This window comes from Agelaius tricolor, unplaced genomic scaffold (assembly GCF_023055355.1).
Source record: "Agelaius tricolor isolate 1412-34295 unplaced genomic scaffold, bAgeTri1.0.p SCAF_2, whole genome shotgun sequence".
In the NCBI taxonomy this organism is placed as follows: Eukaryota; Metazoa; Chordata; class Aves; order Passeriformes; family Icteridae; genus Agelaius; species Agelaius tricolor.
In genome coordinates this window covers 94,308,925-94,330,022 of record NW_027269262.1, presented here as the reverse complement: position 1 = coordinate 94,330,022, position 21,098 = coordinate 94,308,925, and the positions used below count along the sequence as shown (strand labels likewise).

General features: G+C 45.9%; 3 non-coding genes across 3 annotated transcripts; all 3 read left to right on the top strand.

Moving 5' to 3' along the window:
- The first annotated feature begins 11,156 nt into the window (after positions 1-11,156).
- TRNAF-GAA (transfer RNA phenylalanine (anticodon GAA)) lies at positions 11,157-11,229 on the top strand. Its single transcript has one exon. It is a non-coding gene; the product is annotated as a tRNA-Phe (tRNA).
- A 1,144-nt stretch (positions 11,230-12,373) lies between these two features.
- TRNAF-GAA (transfer RNA phenylalanine (anticodon GAA)) lies at positions 12,374-12,448 on the top strand. Its single transcript has one exon. It is a non-coding gene; the product is annotated as a tRNA-Phe (tRNA).
- A 5,059-nt stretch (positions 12,449-17,507) lies between these two features.
- Positions 17,508-17,580, top strand: TRNAF-GAA (transfer RNA phenylalanine (anticodon GAA)). Its single transcript has one exon. It is a non-coding gene; the product is annotated as a tRNA-Phe (tRNA).
- Positions 17,581-21,098: the final 3,518 nt, after the last annotated feature.

The window sequence follows — 21,098 nt, the reverse complement described above, 5'->3', positions numbered from 1 at the left end:
AGAATTACTGAACCCTGGAATGGAAAAAAAATGGCAGAGATGGGTTTATTTCCAGACCTATAATGTGTGACCAGAAGGTTGACAGACCCCACCTGGAACAGTCTCCATCTTTGAGGACCCTGACATAAGAGGGATGTGGAGCTCCTGGAGTGAGTCCAGAGGAAGCCATGGAGATGCTCCAAGGGCTGGAGCCCCTCTGCTCTGGAGCCAGGCTGGGAGAGCTGGGAATGTCCAGCCTGGAAAAGAGAAAGCTCCAGGGAGACCTCAGAGCCCCTTCCAGGGCCTGAAGGGGCTCCAGGAGAGCTGGAGAGGGACTTGGGACAAGGGATGGAGGGACAGGACAAGGGAAATTACGTTAAATTGGCAGAAGGTGGGATTAGATGGGATATTGGGAAGAAATTATTCCCTGGGAGGGTGGTGAGGCCCTGTCCCTGGTTTCCCAGAGAAGCTGTGGCTGCCCCATCCCTGGAAGTGTCCAAGTCCAGGTTGGATGGGGCTTGGAGCAACCTGGGATAGTGGAAGGTGTCCCTGCCCATGGCAGGGGGTTGGAATTCCATAATCTTTCCGGTCCCTTCCAGTCCAAACTATTCCATGATTCTGTGACTGTGGAAGGTACCACAAGAAGCCACAAGTTTGCCCTCCAGAAGAAAGTTGTGAAGAAACTTCCTAATGCTGAGATGAGTCAAATAGTGATATAGATTTCCCAGGAATTTCAGGCCTCTTTGAATAGAATTCTTAAAATCATCTCAGACTGATTTTTCCAGGAATGAGGAAAGCCATGTAAACAAGACAGAAGGGACAAGTACCTTCATAAATTTAGGCCCTTGGATTTGGGCTCCATTCAGACGTGAACTGCTTCAGAAAATAGAGTCACATCTCACTTGTTATTTATTAAGGCTGAACTAAGAGACCAGATCAGTATCAAATAAAACCCTCAAGGTGAAGTTAAATGTTCCAGGCACCACTGAGTACAAAAAGATTATTTTTCCATTGTTTCGTAGTTCACAAATTTGATTTCTTGTTCTGCAGCACAGAGCAGAAGTTTCCCTTTTTGGCTATAAAATCCTCTTACACAAGTTAGAGAAAGGAAAGAAAAAAAAGATTCTTCCCCCCAAACTCTGCCCTCAGGCTCATGAAGGCCAATCTGGGCAGCCCTCAGGAATCTGCTTTCCATTTCTGCAGTGGATACCTATTCTTAGCTACTTTCACATGAGTTTTTATATGAAAACAGCACCTTTCTCATCTCCTCAGCCAAGACTCTGACATTCCCCACTTTCCCCGTGAGCCGTGGATGTGTTTTCCCCCTCGTGTGGTGCAGGGATTGCTCGCGCTCTACATAGCAGGGAGGCAGAAATAGAGGTGTGCACACGCCTGTAAATCCCCTTTTAGAAGGCAGAAAATCCCAGTTCCTCCAGCACCTCCAAGTCCACTCCATAAATCTCAAGTGGGAATTTTGTCTCGGCAGGGCACAACTTTGGAAATTATGCACATATTGAGGAACTTTGCTGGAAAAGTGGGGCAACCCAGTGTTATTTTAAAATTATGTCTTCATAACTTGCTGCCTTGCTATGATATTTTTCTGCAGCTTTAACACTGGCTGACCAATTTATAAAGGATTGTGTGTGGAATACTGAAATGAATTTCTAACCTCTCTGAATATTGATGTTCCATGGAGAAATAGGCTTCCAAATACCTTCTGGAAGTGGGAAACTTTATCAGGGCATTTATAAAAGTATCATGAAGTCCCTTCAGACCCTGCATCTTTATTTCTCATAAACACATTTTCCAACCCAGAAATGACCCCCCTTAATAGGAGACCTTGTGGAAAATGGATTTATTATTTTCCTTGTGGTCTGCAGCAGAAAGAAAGCCCAGTAGCCTATTTTGCATAAAATCTGATCAAACATTGTTTTCCTCTGGTAGACTGGAAAGCTGATAATGCTTTCACTAGAAGGGAATGTTTCACTTCAGTGCCCAGATTTTGATTTATGTTCAAAAGTACTTCTGATGGAATAAATGTCATTTCCAATCAGAAAATCAAAATATTTTTTAAATGAGAGGCTGCATCTCCTACACATTTTCTGCTTCCTGCTGTTTTTTGTTTGTCTGTCTGAGACCGACGAATTTGTGAAACTAAGACAAACTCTGGAATAATTTTGAATTTACAAAACAGGCATTTTTCATCTGTTTTTAACATGAGAATTTAGGTTTAATGGAAACTTCTAGTGGCAAGAGTGACTCAGGGCTAACTAAATGTTCCTCAGAGCTGTGACCTCACATTAATGTGTCTGGCACATGATGTTGGGAATTTCAGAGCTACTATAGCATCAATTTAAAAACCCACAACACCCTTAATTACCATTTAAATATGACTTAGTTAAATCTCTTACCATGTTAAATTGTAATGAGAGATGAAAATCTTCAATCAAAGCTCCGGTTTAAGTAAATTCCAGAAGGTCTCTGATTTCTACACAAGAACTCTGATTGAACGTGGCCTTCTCTCTCTGTGTCAAATGAGCTGAAGCCACAAAAAGGGGCATTTGGAGTTGCTTCTTAATGCAAATTATCCCCAATTCCAGCTTTAATAACAATCCTATCATCCGAATTAGTGGATGATTGAATTAAACAGAATGGACTCAAATCCACCACCCCTTTCCCAAACCATCCCTACAAAAAACAGCCTTCAAGTTGCCTTTGAAATCCTTGGAATTCTTCTTTTTTAAACCCCTGGAATGTGTCCATGAGAGAAATAATGGCTATTGCTATTTTCTCATAGGTTTGTACTGTGCCCTCTGGACAGAGAGGTCTTCTCCAGAGACAGGAACATTTCTCCATGATTTTGGTGTCGTGAAATGTGTCTGGATTTTCCAGGCAAGTTTATTGGGAAGGAAGGCAGTTATTTATCATGGAATCACAGAATAGAATCATGGAATGGTTTGGGTTGGAAGGCGCCTTCAAGACCATCTCATTCCAACCAGGTGGCTCCAAGCCCTCCTCCAACTTGGCCTTGGATGCTTCCAGGGAAAAGGGAAGTCACAGCTTCACTGGGCAACCTGTGCCAGGGCCTCATCACCCTCTGAGTACAGAACTTCCACCTAAAACCTGATTTAAATGTCTCCTCTTACAGTTTGCTGGCACCTGCCTGGATGGAGCTGGGCACCCTGAGGGAGTGGGCTGAAGGTGTCTTTCAGGCATTTCCAGAAGAACTTGGACACCCAAATCATCGACAAGAACTTATCCATTGTGGGTGGGCTAAGGCACACCAGGTTTCCTTGTGCCTGAGGATTCCCACCAACTCCATACTTGGGTGGTCCTTGGGATGGGACAGGGAGTTCCATAAGGAAAGGAAAAAAAACTACAAGTCATGACCTGGGTTGGGTAGACAGATGGGAAAGACCTAGGAACAAAAGCAGAAGTGCGATTCAAGGTGCCATCAACAAAGACATTTTATTATTATTTTCATTATTTTACTATTTATTATTTTTATATTTATATATGTTATTGATTTTTATTAGTGATACTATTATTTATTATTATTTTTACTTTTAATTTATTTTAATTATTATTACAATTTTAATTATTTTATTTTAAATTATTTTAATTATTATTACAATTTTTAATTGTTTTTATTATTGTTGTTGTTTTTATCAGTTATATTATGATCTATAAATTCAGAAAGTTTCTTATTCAATAATGAACTCATTTTCAGGGATTTTATTATCTATTATTTTGTTTTAGAGCTGTGTTTCCAATACAGTGTCTGGGCTGGACTGTGGTGAATAAGAGAAATGAACATGTTCATGGGCAAAGGATCACATCAGGAATTTCACACCCTTAATTTTACTATCAAACCCATCAGAATGATGGGACATTGCAGACTTTACCCTCTGCACAGGAGTTTTAAGCAGTTTGGACCTGTGGGGGTTTGTCACATCCAGCTGGAAGTTTTTAGGCCAGGCAGGGTTTAACCCACCTCAGTTTGCAGCAACCAAAAAATGTTAACAGCAAAAATGTCTGGTCCTGTGAAAGAAATGGGGAGTGGGGGCACTTTTCTATCTTTAGGGAGCACCTTGACTTAGCTGCTTTCTTGGCAATCTAATGCAATTCAGGATGGACTGTGTGGAGGAATTTGGTTTGGGATCCATTTCATCTCATTTCACAGAACTCCATCCCAGGTGGTCACATTCAGACCCCCTTACAACAGAATCATGGAGCAGTTTGGGTTGGAAATGAACTTTGAATGAACTTCTGGTCTTCTAGTCCAACCTCCTGCAATGATCAGGGACATCTTCAACCAGATCATGTTGCTCAGAGCCCCATCCAATCTGACCTTGAATGTTTCCTGGGATGGAAATTTCTCTGGATAACCCCATCTGGTGTTTGACCACTCTCACCACAAAATATTTCTTCCTCAGAGCCAGTCCAAATCTCCCCTCTTTCAGTTTAAAACAATCACCACTTGTCCTGTCCCTCCACATCCTACAAAAAACTCTGTTTCCCTCTTTCTTATAAACTCCCTTTAAGCATTGAAAGACTTCAACAAGTTTTTCCTGGATCCTTCTATTTTGCATGCTAAATAACCCCAACTCCCTCAGCTTTTCCTCACAGGAGCAGTGCTCCATCCCTCTGAAGGAATCAGATGAGTGAAACTTTCAGGATTCCTCCAGCATTAGAGCCTTTTCTGATGCACATATGGGAAAGGTTCAGGCTGTTTTCATGCTGAGAATCACAGGATCTTTCAGGTTGGAAAAGACCTTGAAGATCCTGGAGCCCAACCTTTGACTGATCCCCACCCTGTGACCCAGCACATGGTGCCACATCCAGGATTTTCTTGAACACCTCCTGAGATTGTGACTCCTCCACATCCTGACCCTGCAATGTTCTTGCCCCAGAACGAGCTGGGAAAAAAAAACCAAAAACCAAACAACAAAAAACTATTTAGGTGGGAACTGTGAACTGCTCACCTTGCTCTAAATTCTCACCCAACTCTGAGTTTTACAGGCTCAACTCTTCTTTCTTGTCCTGAAATCCTGGGTGTCATCAGGCGGTGGCAGCGGTGGCGTCTGCCAGACTTGCTGGGGCTGCAGAGGGACACACTTGTCACTCGCCCAGCAGGAAGGTGGCCCTCATAAAACAAAGCTTTTTGCCATGACCTACAATTGCCAACACCCAACCCACCCCACGTGTGGGCTGTGTCTCCTCCTGGGGGAAGCCCAGCAGCTGCGTGGGGGTTTTATCCCAATTTGTTTTCACGTTGTCAGTGAGAGAAGGAGACATCCTGGTGTGTCCTGCGTGACAGAATCCTGCCAGCAACAGAGACTCCCACTGCTGCTGGGGAAAAGATAATTTATTGGCAAGGCTGGCCACAGTTTTACAGATATTTGTGCTGTTTCGTGGAAAGAATAATTTTATTTTAAGAATTTATATCTGCCTCTAAGCCTGGGTATCTATAGCCCTCTCTGCATACAATACTTGGCTGGCATTTCTCAAAGTCAGCCGTTTAATTAACAGAAGTTTGGGCTTTTTTTAATCCCTATGTATTATGAGTTACCAGCCTGTACCCTTCCATCTTAGGGACTAAAGATGAAACTCCAGGCCCCTTCTCAGAGGTTTAATCATCAGGAGATTGGATTCCACATGCCTGGAAGTGCTCAAGGCCAGGCTGGATAGGGTTTGGAGCAAGCTGGTTTAGTGGAAGGTGTCCCTGCCCTTGGATAGGGGGTTGGAATGAGAGGATCTTTCAGGTCTTTTCCCATCCAAACAATTCTGAGCCCTTTGCTGTTATTTTTGTGTTGCTGGAGCCAAGTGAAAGGGGAGAGTGGATTCTCACTGCCCACATGACCCAGAAGGAAAGGACAATATCCCAGAATCCACAAGATCCTCCCTAGGTGTGGTGGGTCGTACCCAGAGCTCCAAAAACACCACCTTGGTCAGGGTGGGGCCTGGAACCCCCCCCAAAAAATGGTTCAGGTTTCACTCTTAGGCTTCACCACCCATGGGAGATGCCAACAGCTGCTGTTCACATTCCCTGTCCTGTCCTAATGGACACAACAACCCCCTGCCACCCACTTCTGCTTCCATTAGGAAGGTGGGAAAATTATGGCCTTTCTGCATCCTGGAGAGATTCTGGGGAAAAAAAAAGAAGAAAGGTTGGTTAAAAATAACCAGGCTGTGGATTTACAGGCAGAACTCTGCAATTAGTTGGGGTCTGTTACTCAAGGCTGTGAGAACAGAGTGAAATGCAGCAGATGGGGGAAGACTCAGCAAACACAGTTTGTTGTCTTCAAAACTTTCCAACAACATCTTTTTTTTTTCCATTTTTTCCCCTTTTCCCTCTGGCTGTTGCTTGATGACCATAGTTATATGTTTGTAATAAATCAAAAGCCTGATAAATGCACAGTTTATCAGCTGTTGGGGGTTTTTAGATGTGGTTTATCTCCACTCTACCTTGTTAACCATCAGGAGAAACTTTATTTGGATTATCACTGATCTTCAGCCTTAATTTGGGGCAAAAAAAAAAAAAAAGCTAAAGGAGGGTGGATTAAATTAGATTAGGTATTAGGAAGAAATGCCTCCCTGTAAGGGTGGGGAGGCCCTGGTATGGAATTCCCAGAGAAGCTGTGGCTGCCCCATCCCTGGAAGTGTTCCAGGCCAGGCTGGATGGAGCTTGGAGCAACCTGGGATAGTGGAAGATGTCCCTGCGCATGGCAGAGGAGTTGGAACTGGATGATCTTCCAGGTCCCTTCCAAACTAAACCATTCTATGATTATCCAATTAAATTAAAGTCCTTTACTAAGAGAAATATAGGGTTTGGTGCTGAAATAATTTTAAAATTCACTGAGGGCCAAACATTTTTCCCCTTCAATTTCCTATATATTAACTAAAAAAGAAGCCCTTTGCCTCATAACCTTGAATTTAGATTTGTCTTCCTTTAAGTGGGAACCCTGAGTTCAATCATTTTCCAGTTTTTAGGGAAGGGCTGAGGCTTTGAAATCCTAAGAAATACAAACCCCACCCTTTTCCACCAGCTCTGGGACATTTCCATGAGGGCAGCTCTCAGCCAGAGACAGAGGGATTAGAGAAGGCATTAAACAATCCAGGCAGCAATTGTGATGGACAAACATTATTCACAGATTTAATTATTTCCATTTGCATAATCACCCTCAGGGACACGGATCTGTGGCTAAACCCCCGGAATCTCCCCCTCACGCAGCTCTTGTGCTGCTCATTGATCCTGAAGGATTTTTTTTTCACAGGGAAAAGCTGTTGATGTGGCAGGAGGAGGTCTGACCACCCTCCCAAAAAAAACTCAGCTCCGATTTCCACCCATCCCCCAAAAAAGATTCGGCACCACAGAACTCCCAGAGCTGCAAGGAGACCGATGGAGGCTTCACCCCTCCAAAACCATGCTGGGATTAAAATACCCTTTAATAAATGTCAGATGAGCAGGAGCTGGCAGGTGGCTTTACCTCCCTCCCTGGGGACATTTCTGACTCGGCAGGGTCTCCTGACTCACAGGCAGCGCCCGGGGGGCTGCACCAGCCCCCTCCTCGGCGGGGGAAGGCAGGTGGGCCAGGCAGAGCCCCAGCCCCACAGGGAGAGAGATGCTTTTAGCTCTGACTCATCCCTGGGCTGCCTTTGGAGGGAGGAAGAGGCAGCAGCTCCGCAGAGTGGGAGTTGCTCTGCTATTTTCTGTTTACCGGCTCTGCTGGCTGTCATTTCCCACCTGGGGGGACAATGGGTTTGAAAGCCCGGAGTGCAGCATTTTGTGGCTGGAACATGATTTTTTTTTTTCTCTTCTCATGATGGAGGGTGAAAGTTTGGTGCTGGAGGGAGAAGGTGGAAAATGGGGAAGGGGAGAGGGGGAAGGAAAATCTTATTTTGGGCAGGGAGGGGATATCACTGTTATTTTGCTCCTGTTAACTTGAGAAATATATGGGGAAGGGGAAAAATGAGCTTTCCCTGCCCCCAAATCCTGGCTAGATGTTTGATCCAATGTCATTCCTGCCACACAGGACCCAGATCAGCTACCAAAAGTCCCTTTAGGTCAATATTTCTATGCCTCAGAGCTGTCAATCTTCCCATCAAACTTGGTGTCACTCGGGTCCATTTCCCGCTGGATGCATTATCCGTGGAGAATCAATTGCACGGCTTGGGGCTGGGTTATTGATGCCATTATCTTGTTTACGGCTTGTGGATGTTTCTGGATTTAAAGCAGTGCCCTTCTAACACCCGAGTCAAAGAAAAGTCCAATTATTCCCATATTTCAGATGTCAGAATGGAGATGGATCCACTCAGGGTTTTTGCCCCACCAGGCTTGTCCTGTTTGCAGGGCTTGATCCTGTTCTGTGCTCTCTGGGAATGGCATAAAATGGTTTTGCTTGGAAGGGACCTTAATGATCAACCTGTTTTAACTCTCCTGCCATGGGCAGGGACACCTTCCACTATCCCAGGTTGCTCCAAGCCCTGTCCAACTTGGCCTTGAACAGTTCCAGTGATGGGGCAGCCACAGCAGCAGCCTGTGCCAGGGCATCACCACCCTCACAGGGAAGAATTTCTTTGTAATATCCCATCTAAATCTACCTTCGACTCCTAAAGCCATCCCTCCTTGTCCTGTCACTGTTTGCATTGCAAAAAGCCCCTTTCCAGCTTTCCTGTATCCTCTTTTAGGTACTGGAAGGCCACAGTACAGTCTCCAGGATACCTGGTCAGCAAACTCTGAAAGTTCTTCTCAGACAGGTTGAGGACTTGAACCTCATTTCTTATCTAATTCCAAGAGCAAGATCCAATTTATATCCTCACGTGTCTCCAGCAGCAAATATTTATAGGAGTAGGTTGGCTTAGCCAGGAGAGATTTTCAGACCTGGATCCTAAATGGAGACCTCCCAACAGCCTGATGTGACCTGCCTGACTTCCAAACAGATTAGGAAGCTCATACTTCCCCTTTCCCAACAAACCCTATGGAGCACCTCCAGCTGGAACTTGCAGTCTCAGATCTTGGCAGGGAATGTCTGTCTACCCAGGAAAGCTCATTGTGCATGGCTGGAGCTGCCAAATTCACAGCTGGAGCAGCCAAATTCACAGTTCATGCTTAGCCATAGTGCAGCAGTGGAATTTTGGAGGAGAAACCAAGGGAAGCTACAACACAAACCCTATATCTGAAAGGGGTGAGTACCTGGAGGAGTTTCCCGAGGCTGGAAAAGAAATTCCCAGTGCTGAGACAGAGCTGCACACCAGGATTGGATCAGAGCTGTGATTTCCATGAAAACACAGAACCTCCTGTCCTCCACACATTTCACTGCCATGTGCCACAATCCTTTTCCATCTCTCACACCCAGGTTTTTCTCCTTGTTAGAGATTACCTGTTTTTTCACAGACAAATAATGAAGCTGAATCATTCACCCAAACTTAAGACTATGTAAAGATTTGGATCTCACTATTGAAGCAGCCACATCTAATGGGAGAAGAGATTCTTGAGTGCTGCATCCAGCTCTGAGTTCCAGCACAGGAAGGACATGGAGCTGCTGGAGCGAGTCCAGAGGAGGCACCAGGATGATCAGAGGGATGGAGCAGCTCTGCTGTGAGGGAAGGCTGGGGGAATTGGGATTGTTTGGCCTGGAAAAAAAGGCTTGGGGTGACTTAATTGTGGCCTTCCAGTACCTGAAGAAGGTGACAATGCTTCAAACTGAAAGTTGGTTTGGATTGGATATTAGGAAGAAATTCTTCCCTGTGAGGCTGGGGAGGCCCTGGCACAGGTTTCCCAGAGAAGCTGTGGCTGCTCCATCCCTGGAAGCATCCAAGGCCAGGTTGGACAGAGCAACTTGGGATAGTGGAAGGTGTCCCTGCCCATGGCAGGAGGGTGGGAATGAGATGATCTTTGAGGTCCTTTCCAACCCAAACCATTCCATGTTTGCTTCTAATGTTTGATGCTTCTTGCACTGGAATGAAGCACGTGGGTGAACTGATGACCTTCAGCTGCAGGAAGTTGCTCTGAAGGGAGATAAAGATGCTCCAGATTTTTCTTCCATCTCCACATGTTCTGGAGCCTTGCTGGATCCTGGTGTAAACTTAGGGAAACTTTGTGGTTTCTCTGCTTTTCTTCTGAGCTGAGGGAAACCAGGAGGTGTCACCGCTTGGAGGTGTCCATTGCCTACATTCTCAGATTTATCCTCACTCTGCACACAGATTTTGGATGAGGACCCTCTCCAGGTTCCCTCTGAAATCCCTGGCACAAGGAATGCTTGGGAATGCTCAAGAAATGGAGCTGGATTCCTAAGCAGCAGCACTACCAAAAAACATAGTCCTTGTTCTTTGCAGTTTTGGGGACTTTGATTATAAGTCAAGTTGTTAAACAAGAACATTTAGAACATTTAGATGGGAAAATTTCTCTTATTTTTTGATCTCAAATAATTTACATTTAAGCACAAATTTACCCCCCAATCATTTCTAAATGGATTTCTTTTTAAGACAATTTAAGACAGGGAAAATTAGGTGTTATTGGATGCATACTGGGGAGCACAAGTCTTATTTATTGGAGAGGCAGCAATGAACTGCATATGTTACATAATTATATAGAAGATAGCAGAATTGCGGTGTTCTGAAACAAAAAAGTGCCAGCATTTGGAAAAAGGAGGGATGATTTGAGGCAATTTATGTAGTTTAGAGTGATTTAAGTGTAGTTAAACAATTGCACATTTTGGTGCAATGTATGACATAATAGTCCAAGAGAACTGAAAGGTTTTCAAGTCTGTTTTCCATGTCAGCTTCCCAGCTGATGCTCCATAGGGAAAATTCTTATTTGTGGGGAGAGGCTGCTCCTGGCCTGGGTTTTCCTGAGATTTGTTCTCTCTTGCTTTGTTGTGTGCTCAGTCACACCATTCCAACACTGGAATAGGCTTCCCAAAGAAGCTGTGGCTGCCCCTGGATCCCTGGAAATGTCCAAGGCCAGGTTGGATGGGGCTTGGATCAACCTGGGAGAGTGGGAGATGTCCCTGCCCATGGTAGGGAGTGAAATGAGGGGATGTTTAGGTTCCCTTCCAACCCAAACCATTCAATGATTCTTCTTGGAGAAATGTTAGGCAAGCTGCTTTGAATAGTGAAAGTCTGACATCTCATCATGTTCCAACAGGTTTTGGGAAAACCCTAACCCCAGCAGGGCTGAAGTAGCTCAGCTGGGAGAGCGTTAGACTGAAGATCTAAAGGTCCCTGGTTCAACCCTGGGCTTCAGCACACTTTTCCTGCGCTTTTGCATGCCCAGCCCTGCCCTCTGCACTTCACCACAGACCTGGACACATCCAGGACAGAGCCCAGCCCAGCCCAGCAGCCCTGGCAGCCACTGCAGGGGACACCAGCAGCTCAGCTGTGCCCAAAGGAGGACAAACTGGGCCCAGTGGCCCTGACAGAGTCTGGAGCTCCCTTCTCTCACACATTCCCATCTGGAGGCGCTCCTGCCCAAGGGGCTGCAGGTCCTGCTCCAGCAGGGCTTTGGAGCAGGGACCTCATGGAGCAATTTTGGGACTATTTTGGATCAGGAATACCAGAATTTGGGAATTCCGTGTTTTGGGAATTTGGGGAATATTTGGGATGGGAAATTCTGGGATTTGGGGATTCCCAGGAATATTTGGGATCCTAATTTCTGGGATTTGGGAATTCTGGGATTTGGGAATTTTGGGAATTTTTGGGATGGGGAATTCCAGGACTGGGGAATTTTGGGATTCAGAAATGCTGGGATTTTGGAATTTTGGGACTATTTGGGATGGGGAATTCCCGAATTTAGGAATTCCTGGATTTGGGAATTTGGGGAATATTTTGGATGGGAAATTCTGGGATTTTGGACTTTTGGGAATATTTGGGAATTTTGGGATTGGGGAATTTTGGGATTTGGAAATTCTGGGAATATTTGGGAATTCCCAGGAATCTTTGGGATCCCAATTGCTGGGATTTGGGAATTTTGGCATTCAGGAATTCCTGAATTTGGGAATTCCCGGATTTGGGAATTCTGGGATTTGGGAATATTTGGACGTCAACCAGTCAGAACCTGTGAAAGAGGGACAGGGTTTTAGAATTCCAGTATTTTAGCAAAAATCGTGATAGCAAAGGATTTTTATTCTTTCCACTGCCTGTTCCCAGTCCTGTGGCATGGACTGGCCTGAGAAGCAGCAGAAAGGTTGAACCGCCTTTGGTGTATGGCCAAGCAGGAAAGCAAAGGTGGGTTTGGGGAAATAGGAAAAACCCCTTATGCATGAAAGTGATTTTCAGCATCAATCACAACTGAGCTTGAAGCAAGCCCTCTCCCTGAAATTTGTATTTTCCAGGCTGAAGGGCTCCAGTGTGTTTACCTGTTGTTTACAGGGAAAAAATATTTGGTGCCATGGCTGAAGTAGCTCAGCTGGGAGAGTACGTTAGACTGAAGATCTAAAGGTCCCTGGTTCAACCCCGGGCTTCAGCAGGCTTTTCCTGCGCTTTTGCATGCCCAGCCCTGCCCCCTGCACTTCACCACAGACCTGGACACATCCAGGACAGAGCCCAGCCCAGCCCAGCAGCCCTGGCAGCCACTGCAGGGGACACCAGCAGCTCAGCTGTGCCCAAAGGAGGACAAACTGGGCCCAGTGGCCCTGACAGAGTCTGGAGCTCCCTTCTCTCACACATTCCCATCTGGAGGCGCTCCTGCCCAAGGGGCTGCAGGTCCTGCTCCAGCAGGGCTTTGGAGCAGGGACCTCATGGAGCAATTTTAAGAATATTTCGGATCAGGAATTCCAGAATTTGGCAATTCTGGGTTTTGGGAATTTTTTGAATTTTTGGGATGGGGAATTCTGGGATTTGGGGATTCCTGGGAATATTTGGGAGACTAATTTCTGGAATTTTGGGAATTCCAGGATTTGGGAATTTTGGGAATTTTTGGGATGGGGAATTCTGGGATTGGGGAATTTTGGGATTCGGGAATTCTGGGATTTGGGAATTTTGGGACTATTTGGGATCAGGAATTCCAGAATTTGGGAATTTCAGGATTTGGTATTTTGGGAATATTTGGGATGGGAAATTCTGGGATATAGAAATTCCAGAAATATTTGGGAATTTTGGGATTGAAAAATTCTGGTATTTCAGAATTCTGGGATTTGGGAATATTTGGACCTCAACCAGTCTGAGCCTGTGGAAGAGGGATAGGGTTTTAGAATGCCAGTATTTTAGCAAAAATCATGATATAAAGGGATTTTTGTTCTTTCCACTGCCTGCTCCCAGTCCTGTGGCAGGGACTGCCCTGTAAATTTGGGGTAATTTTGAGCCACTGGTGTGGGGGGGCTGCTTAGTCTGGAGTGAGTCCAGAGGAAACCACAAAGATCATTAGAGAGAGAGAGAGCTCCTCTCTTATGAGGAAAGGCTGGGTTTGTCCAGCCTGGAGAAGAGAAGGCTTCAGGGAGACCCCAGAGCCCCTTCCAGTGCCTAAAGGGGCTCCAACAGAGCTGGAGAGGGACTTTGGAAAAGGGCTTGGATTGTCAAGACAAGGGGAAATGGCTCCAAACTGACAGAGGGCAGCATTAGATGGGATACTAGGAAGAAATTCTTGGCTGTGAGGGTGGTGAGGCCCTGGCCCAGGTTTTCCAGAGAAGCTGTGGCTGCCCCTGGATCCCTGGAAGTATCCAAGGCCAGGTTGGACAGAGCTGGGAGCAACCTGGGATAGTGGAAGGTGTCCCTGCCCCATGGTGGGGGCGTTGGAACTCAGTGATCTTGAAGGTCCCTTCCAACCCAAACCATTCCATGATTTTATGATCCTTTGAGGACAATCACTGGTGCCCAACCACCTCTGCCAGGCACCTTTCCAGGCTTTGAGCAGCACCAGCCACAGCTGCAGAGTCATTACTGCCAGCAGAGCCCAGATCCTTGCTGGAATTAATGATCTGAGTCTGCTTAATTAAAGGTTTCTCCCTTTTGCCCTAAATGTCAATCCCTTCTCCATCCATGGAACTGCACAGGGCCTCTGTGAGCTCACTTCTTGGTATTTTGTGTCAGTGAGGCACTGAAAGAGGGACTGGATCCTCCTCCCTTCAGTGTTGCCCTCTCCCCAGAAAAGCAGAAAGAATGCTTTGATATCACATTACATAATTTTCTTCTTATGAGCCCTTGCAAACACCTTTATCACAGAAAAAAAAAAAAAAAAAAAGAATTAAAGAAATAACTTTTGAACTTCAGAGAAAAGGAAAAAAAGAAATCCTGGCTGACACGGATTAAAACTCATGATTCATCAAGGGTAGAGCTGAGATGAGACCTGAGAAAGACCTGCTCTACCCCCTGTAGCACATATCTGAAAAATAAAGGTGGCAGGGATGCGGTGGTGAGTGATACAGCCGCAGAAAAACAGGTGTGAGTGCTGGGCAGGCAACACAGCCAGGGAATACAACAATCCCTGGAGACCAGGAGAGGCTTGGCAGCTCGTTCCTGCCCACTCTCATGGTTATGCATGATTTGGAGTGGCCGCAGGGGGCTGCCAGGTGGGAACTTTTGAGATATTTGAGATATTATCCCTTCTTTTGCAGAACCACAGTGTGGATCCAGATGGATCTGAGTGCGGGTGCTGCAATGCAGAGAACTTGTCTCGCCCTTCATTTGCAAAATCTGCAACTAGAAAAAACCCCCAGAGTCCTGCTCCCTCCTGTGGCAGCCCCTTATTCCATCTCATTTCCTGCTTGGCTCTCCATGATCCCAAAATCTGGGATCATTTCCTCTCCAGACAGACTGAGCGCCAAGAAGGACAAAAACGCTTCAGGAGCTCCAGGGATTGCTGAGATTGGATTTAAGCAGGAAATAGAACAAATTTCCCAGGGCAATCTCCTGCTTGTGGCCCGGATGCCTGGGAAGAGGGAATGGATTGACGGAGGAATGGTCGTAAGGCAGCAGAAAAGAGGGACTGACGTCAGAGCTCCTCATTTCCATTTCTACGTCACCTAGCAACACTCCAGTTAAGGACTGAACTTCCGGGACGTGGATTCCCTGGGAATTTTCCCATTAGGTGGCACCACTGGCCTTGGGAAGGCTTTCATCTACTCTGGCTCCATCCAGCCAGATACACCTGGATCCAAATGTGTTGATCTCCCTCCCAAAAATTCAGAAACAGCTGAAAATGGATCAGATTTGTGAAGACCTAAAAGTGCTGTAGATCCAAATGTGTTCATCTCTCTCTCCCAAAAATTCAGAAACAGATGAAAATGGATCAGATTTGTGAAGACCTAAAAGTGCTGCAGATCTAAATGCGTTGATCTCTCCCTCCCAAAAATTCAGAAACAGCTGAGGATGGATCAGATTTGTGAAGACTTAAAAGTGATGTGGGTTGTTTGCTGTAATTAATTTGTAGAAAATATTTTGATAGGACCCAGCCTATCTTTAATAGAGATTCTGGAAAACCCCATAGAGAGACAAAACCTGGCTGCTCTTGGCTTGAATTAAATGATCCTGAAGGTCCTTTCCAACCCCCCAAAAATTTTATGATTGGGTCAATTGTAGAGATTTGCCTTTTTGGCCTCAGAGAAGTAGGTGAGATGAATCCCACCCCAGGAACCTTTTCAAAATTGCTGTGTTTTACAGAAGAAAATGTCATGCCAGATCTTCTCTTGTGGTCTTCACTCCCTGTCACATGGATGTGCCCACCTGGCCTTCCAGGAATTTGGAAATCATCACTGCTGGTAATGCCAAACAGCTCGCAGCTGCTCAGGGAAGAACAAAACAGAACTATTTCGCAGAATTAGAGGCTCTGATGTTTCAAAATAGGCATTGGTCTGTTTTGATTTGCTTTCAAAGAGAGAATCTTTGAAGAAAAATTAAGCCTGGAGCAAGTCCACACTCCAGACGTTAAAAACTCTTCAAAGCAAAGCTTTACATGTGAGTAAACACTTAGGATAGACTCCAAAATAATCAGCTAAGAAATCATCTGGCTGTGCAATTCTCACTTTCCTTCATCATCCAAGTGTGGAAAAAATATCAAGAAGAGTGTTCTGTTCCTAAAATCTGATCCAAGATGTACTTGTAAGATCCACAGTCACTGAGCTCAAGAAATTGCTTCTTTAAAAACCTTCTGCAGATAAAAATAACCTGCTCTGAGCACACAGCCTTGGTTTGGGGATGACCTTGCAGAGATCGCAATGCGAGAGTTTTTCCTCATCCTCTTTCATGGGCAATAGGAAAAACTTACTGGGGTCAATGCCCAGCTTCCTTCCTCTTATGGATGCTGAGGTCCTGGTGGAGATGAGAGAGACACAACAAGAATGGCTCATTCCCAGTTCAGGACTGAGGCCTCATTACCCTCCTGTGGCTCCAATTAATTCCTGGACAACACTGTAAATCCCTATCATATCAGCAGCTCTACCAGACACAAAATGGAATTGGTCTGGGGAATTTTTTTGGGGGTTATGTTGTCTGTTGGCCGTGGTTTTTGTTGGCCCTGGATTGTTACATTATTTTTGCACTTTTTTGTTGTAGCTTTCAAAAGCTGGATCTGGAATGTTTTAGGTCACATAGAGGAGACCATTTGTAAGTCAAGAAGCAGAAATTCTGTAGCTCATCTGTCCAAAAATTGTCCACCTGTCAAGCACAAAGATGCTGAGACCCTCAGCCAGCCATGACCAGTTCCTCAGTGACCATGGGTGGGAATCACCACTGGGATCCAGTGCTGGAACTGTTTTTGGAGAAAGAAAACCCACTTTGGGAATGATCCTCCTGCCTGGATATTTCAAAAGATTCCGTAGCCTAGTTTGGGAGCCCGAGATATCAGGAACTGTTATCTAATAAATGTCAGTGAGGAAATATCAGCTGCTGTCAAGCTGAACATTCAAACCCAGATTAAATATATTTCTGACACCTTTCACTACCAGATTGTTAACAGACATGGAAAACTCGCTGCGCTTTCCACATATGTATTTTGGGAATACATATGTGAATCTGAAGCTGGTGAAAGATGGGAGATTGTCCTGGGAGTGAATAATTTGCAGGATAAGCTGGTGGGATGGGCAAACATCTCCCATATCACTGCATGAAGATGCCTGGCTCCCATTCCTTAGGTGGAGAGAGACAGATTGATGTGAAAAGATTAGCCAGGCTCCATGGATAATTCCAGATCCTTCCGTGGGATCTGTGAAAAGGTGTCAGGAAATTCTGTTCAATGCTACTGCTCCTGGCTGGTTCCCAAATCAGGGCTGCTGTTTAGTTCCAGATTTAGCCATGTTTTATCACAGAATGCCAGAATGTTTCATGTTGGGAAGGGCCTTAAAAATCATCTCTTTCCAATCCCCTGGCATGGGCAGGGACACTTTCCACTGTCCCAGGTTGCTCCAAGCCCCATCCAACCTGGCCTTGGACACTTCCATGTGTCTTGAGCCATTAATTCTGCTCTCAGTCTGTCTCTATCCTGTTCCCTGAAACAATTCTTTGGTTCCCAAGAAAAAGTCAACCAAAGGCTGCCTGAAAAGGCTGAAAAGTCATCATGTTCCAACAGGTTTTGGTAAAACCTCAGTCCCAGCAGAGCTGAAGTAGCTCAGCTGGGAGAGCGTTAGACTGAAGATCTAAAGGTCCCTGGTTCAATCCCGGGCTTCAGCAGGCTTTTTCCTGCACTTTTGTGTGCCCAGGCCTGGGCTCTGCAGTGCAAGAGAGACCTGGAGGGATCCAGCCAAGGGTCAGGAAGGCGATCACAGCATCACAGAATGGGTCAGGCTGGAAGGGACCACAGTGGGGTCATCTGGTGCCACCTCCCTGCTCAGACAGGGTCATCCCAGAGCACCTGGCACAGGATTGTGTCCAGAGGGTTCTGGAATGTCTCCAGTGAGGGAGACTCCACACCCTCTCTGATCTCTGCTCAGGGCTTGGTCACTGCACAGGGAAGAAGTTCTGCCTCATGTCCAGGTGGAATTTCCTGGGATCAGTCCCTGCCTGTTCCTCTTGTGCCACTGCTGAGCCCCACAGAGCAGAGCCTGGGCCCTGCTCTGAGCCCTCCCTGCAGACAGGGACAGACAGGGATGAGGTCCCCTCTCAGCTGTGTCTCCTCTTGAGGCTGAACAGCCCCAGCTGAACATAATGAAAGGACTGGAGTGTCTTTTTTATCACAAGAGGATGAGAGGGATTGGTTGCTCTGAGAGTTTGTGGAGTTTCCATTCTGACAAATTTTAAAATGCCACCTAGCTGAGGCATTTCCCTGGGTGACTGGCTCTTTGTGGCCCCGCTGGAGCAGAGAGTTGCATTGGAAGATGTCCAGAAATCTCCTCCAACTCCTCAGCAAGTAGAGGACAAAGACAAATTTTTATGTACAGGGCAGGGAAAAGCCAGGGCAATGTCATCCTCAGGTTTTTCCATCAGCAGTGTCCACCTGGCCAATCTGCACCATCATCCTGGCTGACCAACCAGCCAACAAAGAGCTGGGACCAAGATTAGGGCATCAGAAGAACTAGACCTACACATGAATTAAACCAAATTTAAACACTCCTATCCTTAAAATATTATCAAGGTAAAGTTCTCCTCTTTTCATTTTTTTTCCTTTTTTTTTTTTGGAGTCAAAATAATAACTCTAAAAGCATAAAAAGACTCCTTCACTCCTTCAAATTGAACTCCTCACCCTCTCTGAAATCCCGGTGCCTGTCATCTGCTGCAGGATCTGCAGCGCGACGTCACACCCAGAGCCCCCAAATAAACTTCCGCTCTCGTTTCAGGCACCATCTGTGTCCCATTTCTGCAGTGCCTGGCAGAGATTGCTTCCCTTCTATGGAATGTTCCTTTCCCCTTGCCTGAGCTGCAGACTTCGGAGGTGGGGAAGTCGGCGGGTGGAACGGATCCCAGCTCTGCGCGCTGTGCTGCCTGTCCTTGGGTGCTGGGATGATTTTGGTGCTTGCCCCTGGTCAGATGGCCTCAAACCAGGCTCCAGAGCAACACAAAGAAGAGGTAAAGATAACATTTGGTCATCTGGCTGCAGGGAACGGGAGAGGCTTCACTGGGGTGTTAATGAGGGTGGGAGTGGTGAGGTGAGGAAGAGCCAGGTTGAGGATAATCATGGAGGGGTCCAAATGCACTGGAACATGGAACTGTTCTGGGTCACAGAGTCACAGAACCACAGAACTACAGAACCACAAAATAACCTGAGTTGGAACAGACCCCCAGGGATTGTCCAGTCCAAGTCCAAGGCCCATCTCACCTTGTGCCCAAGAGTGTTGTCCAAGCGCTCCTTGAGCTCTGTCAGGCTGGTTCTGTGACCACTGCCCTGGGGAGCTGTTCCAGTACCCAAACACCCTCTGCGGGAAGAACTTTTTCCTGAAATCCAACCTAAACCTCCCCTGACACAACTTCAGGCCTTTCCCTCGAGTCCTGTCACTGTCACCACAGAGCAGAGATCAGTGTCCACCCCTCCTCTTCCTCTCAGGAGGAAGTTTTAGACTGTGATGGGGTCTCCTCTTATTCTCCTCTTCTCCAGCTGAACAAACCAAGTGCCCTCAGCTGCTTCTCACACGGCTTCCCCAGGATGGAGTTCACAGTCTTGTCTTTCTCTTATGCAAATAAATTGAACTTTAATGCATAACTCAGGCAGCTGCAATCCAAACAGATAATGAAAAGCCTTGCCTTAACCTCCCCACCAAACCAGCTGAATCTCTGCCAATTCCTGTGCCTCAGTTTCCCTCTCTGCAGCACTGACACTTCCCTTCCTGAACAATGGGAAGAGCCAGCTTGCAGGTGAAAGTACTCTGTGTTCCCAGCTTGTTTTCTTGTGTTATGCCAGCACGTGTCCCCAGGGATGATGCTGGATTACTCATACACCTCTCGAGTCCTCTGCTTCTCTAATTCCTTTTATTTGCAAGAATTAGGAACAGTCATGCTATCCAGGAAAACACAGCCCTCACAATGCCAGCACCGGCGTCACGGAGCTGTGCTTGGCAGGCTGTTCCTGAGAAACTCCTGGGACTTTCAGGTGGATTCACCTCCAAGTGGGGCAGAAATGAGGAGGAGGGAGTGATTAGAAAGGAGAGGACAGATTGCCTCAGAACACTGCAGGATGAGGTAAATAATTAGGAAACCATGTGGGAAAGCAGGTGATTCAGAATCCTGGGTCACCTTTGGTACAGAACTTTTCAAATAGCCAGGAAAGACTTTGGGATTCGTCTGGAAAGGGAGAGGCTGCTGGAGATGAGAAAAACTTGGAATGTTTTGCCTATCATGGCAAAGGTTAACCAGGTTGAGTGTTGATGTGGATCTGGAGTCTGTGAGGATGAGGAATTTGTGGCAGAGGCAGCGGTCAGCATTGTAAGGAAGGGGTTTAAATTGGTTAAGGAGGTGAAAATTCCAAGGCTCATACCTGTCAAGACAGGGCAGCTCTCAATGAGCTCTTTCCTGTCCTCCAGAAAGAGCAACAGATGCCAGAAGAGGCTTGTTGGGACTTTTAGGAAAAGGGTTTTGCCATGTGGTTGCTGGGAGCCACCTTCCCATCCCTAATGTTCCTTTTGCTGCACAACCCTCTCTGTTGCCATTGTGGCTGATCCCTCTGAGGATGCTCAGGTCTCATTAGACACAACAAAGTGGATGAAGAAGGTGTGATGAATCAAATCCCTCTCTTCCCCATTCTCCTTCCACTATTAGTTTTCAAGTGTGAGGTTTTTTTGGTTTATTTTCTTCTTATTTTTTAGTGAAAAGCTGAGCCACAAAATTCAGAGGTTTAACCTACTTTTGAAATTGTATTGCCCTTTGACTTTGAGGGTTGTAGCCCCAAACTCTGACACAGGCAGCTATGGTCCAGTCTTTATTTTGGTTCTCCCAGCTGCCAAAACAAGAGGTATTCAGACATCTGTTGCCTTGGTGCTACCATGTTTAAAAACCCTGGTTATTAAATCGATAATCCTGGTTGTGAAGATTTTTTCTAAAAGTGTTAAAACACTTGATCATTTTGATAACTTTTTGTTCACGGGCTCTGCTTCTCATTGTGGACACTTGCACATTTTGGCAAGAGAAGTGGCCATCACACAGAAGCAGGGAGAGGAAAAAGATACTCCTAAATCAATCTCCAGCAATTTTAATTGATTTAAAGCCCTCTTTGTTCAATTCCTGTATTCACATGGAGACCCCCATTCCCTCAAATCCCAGTT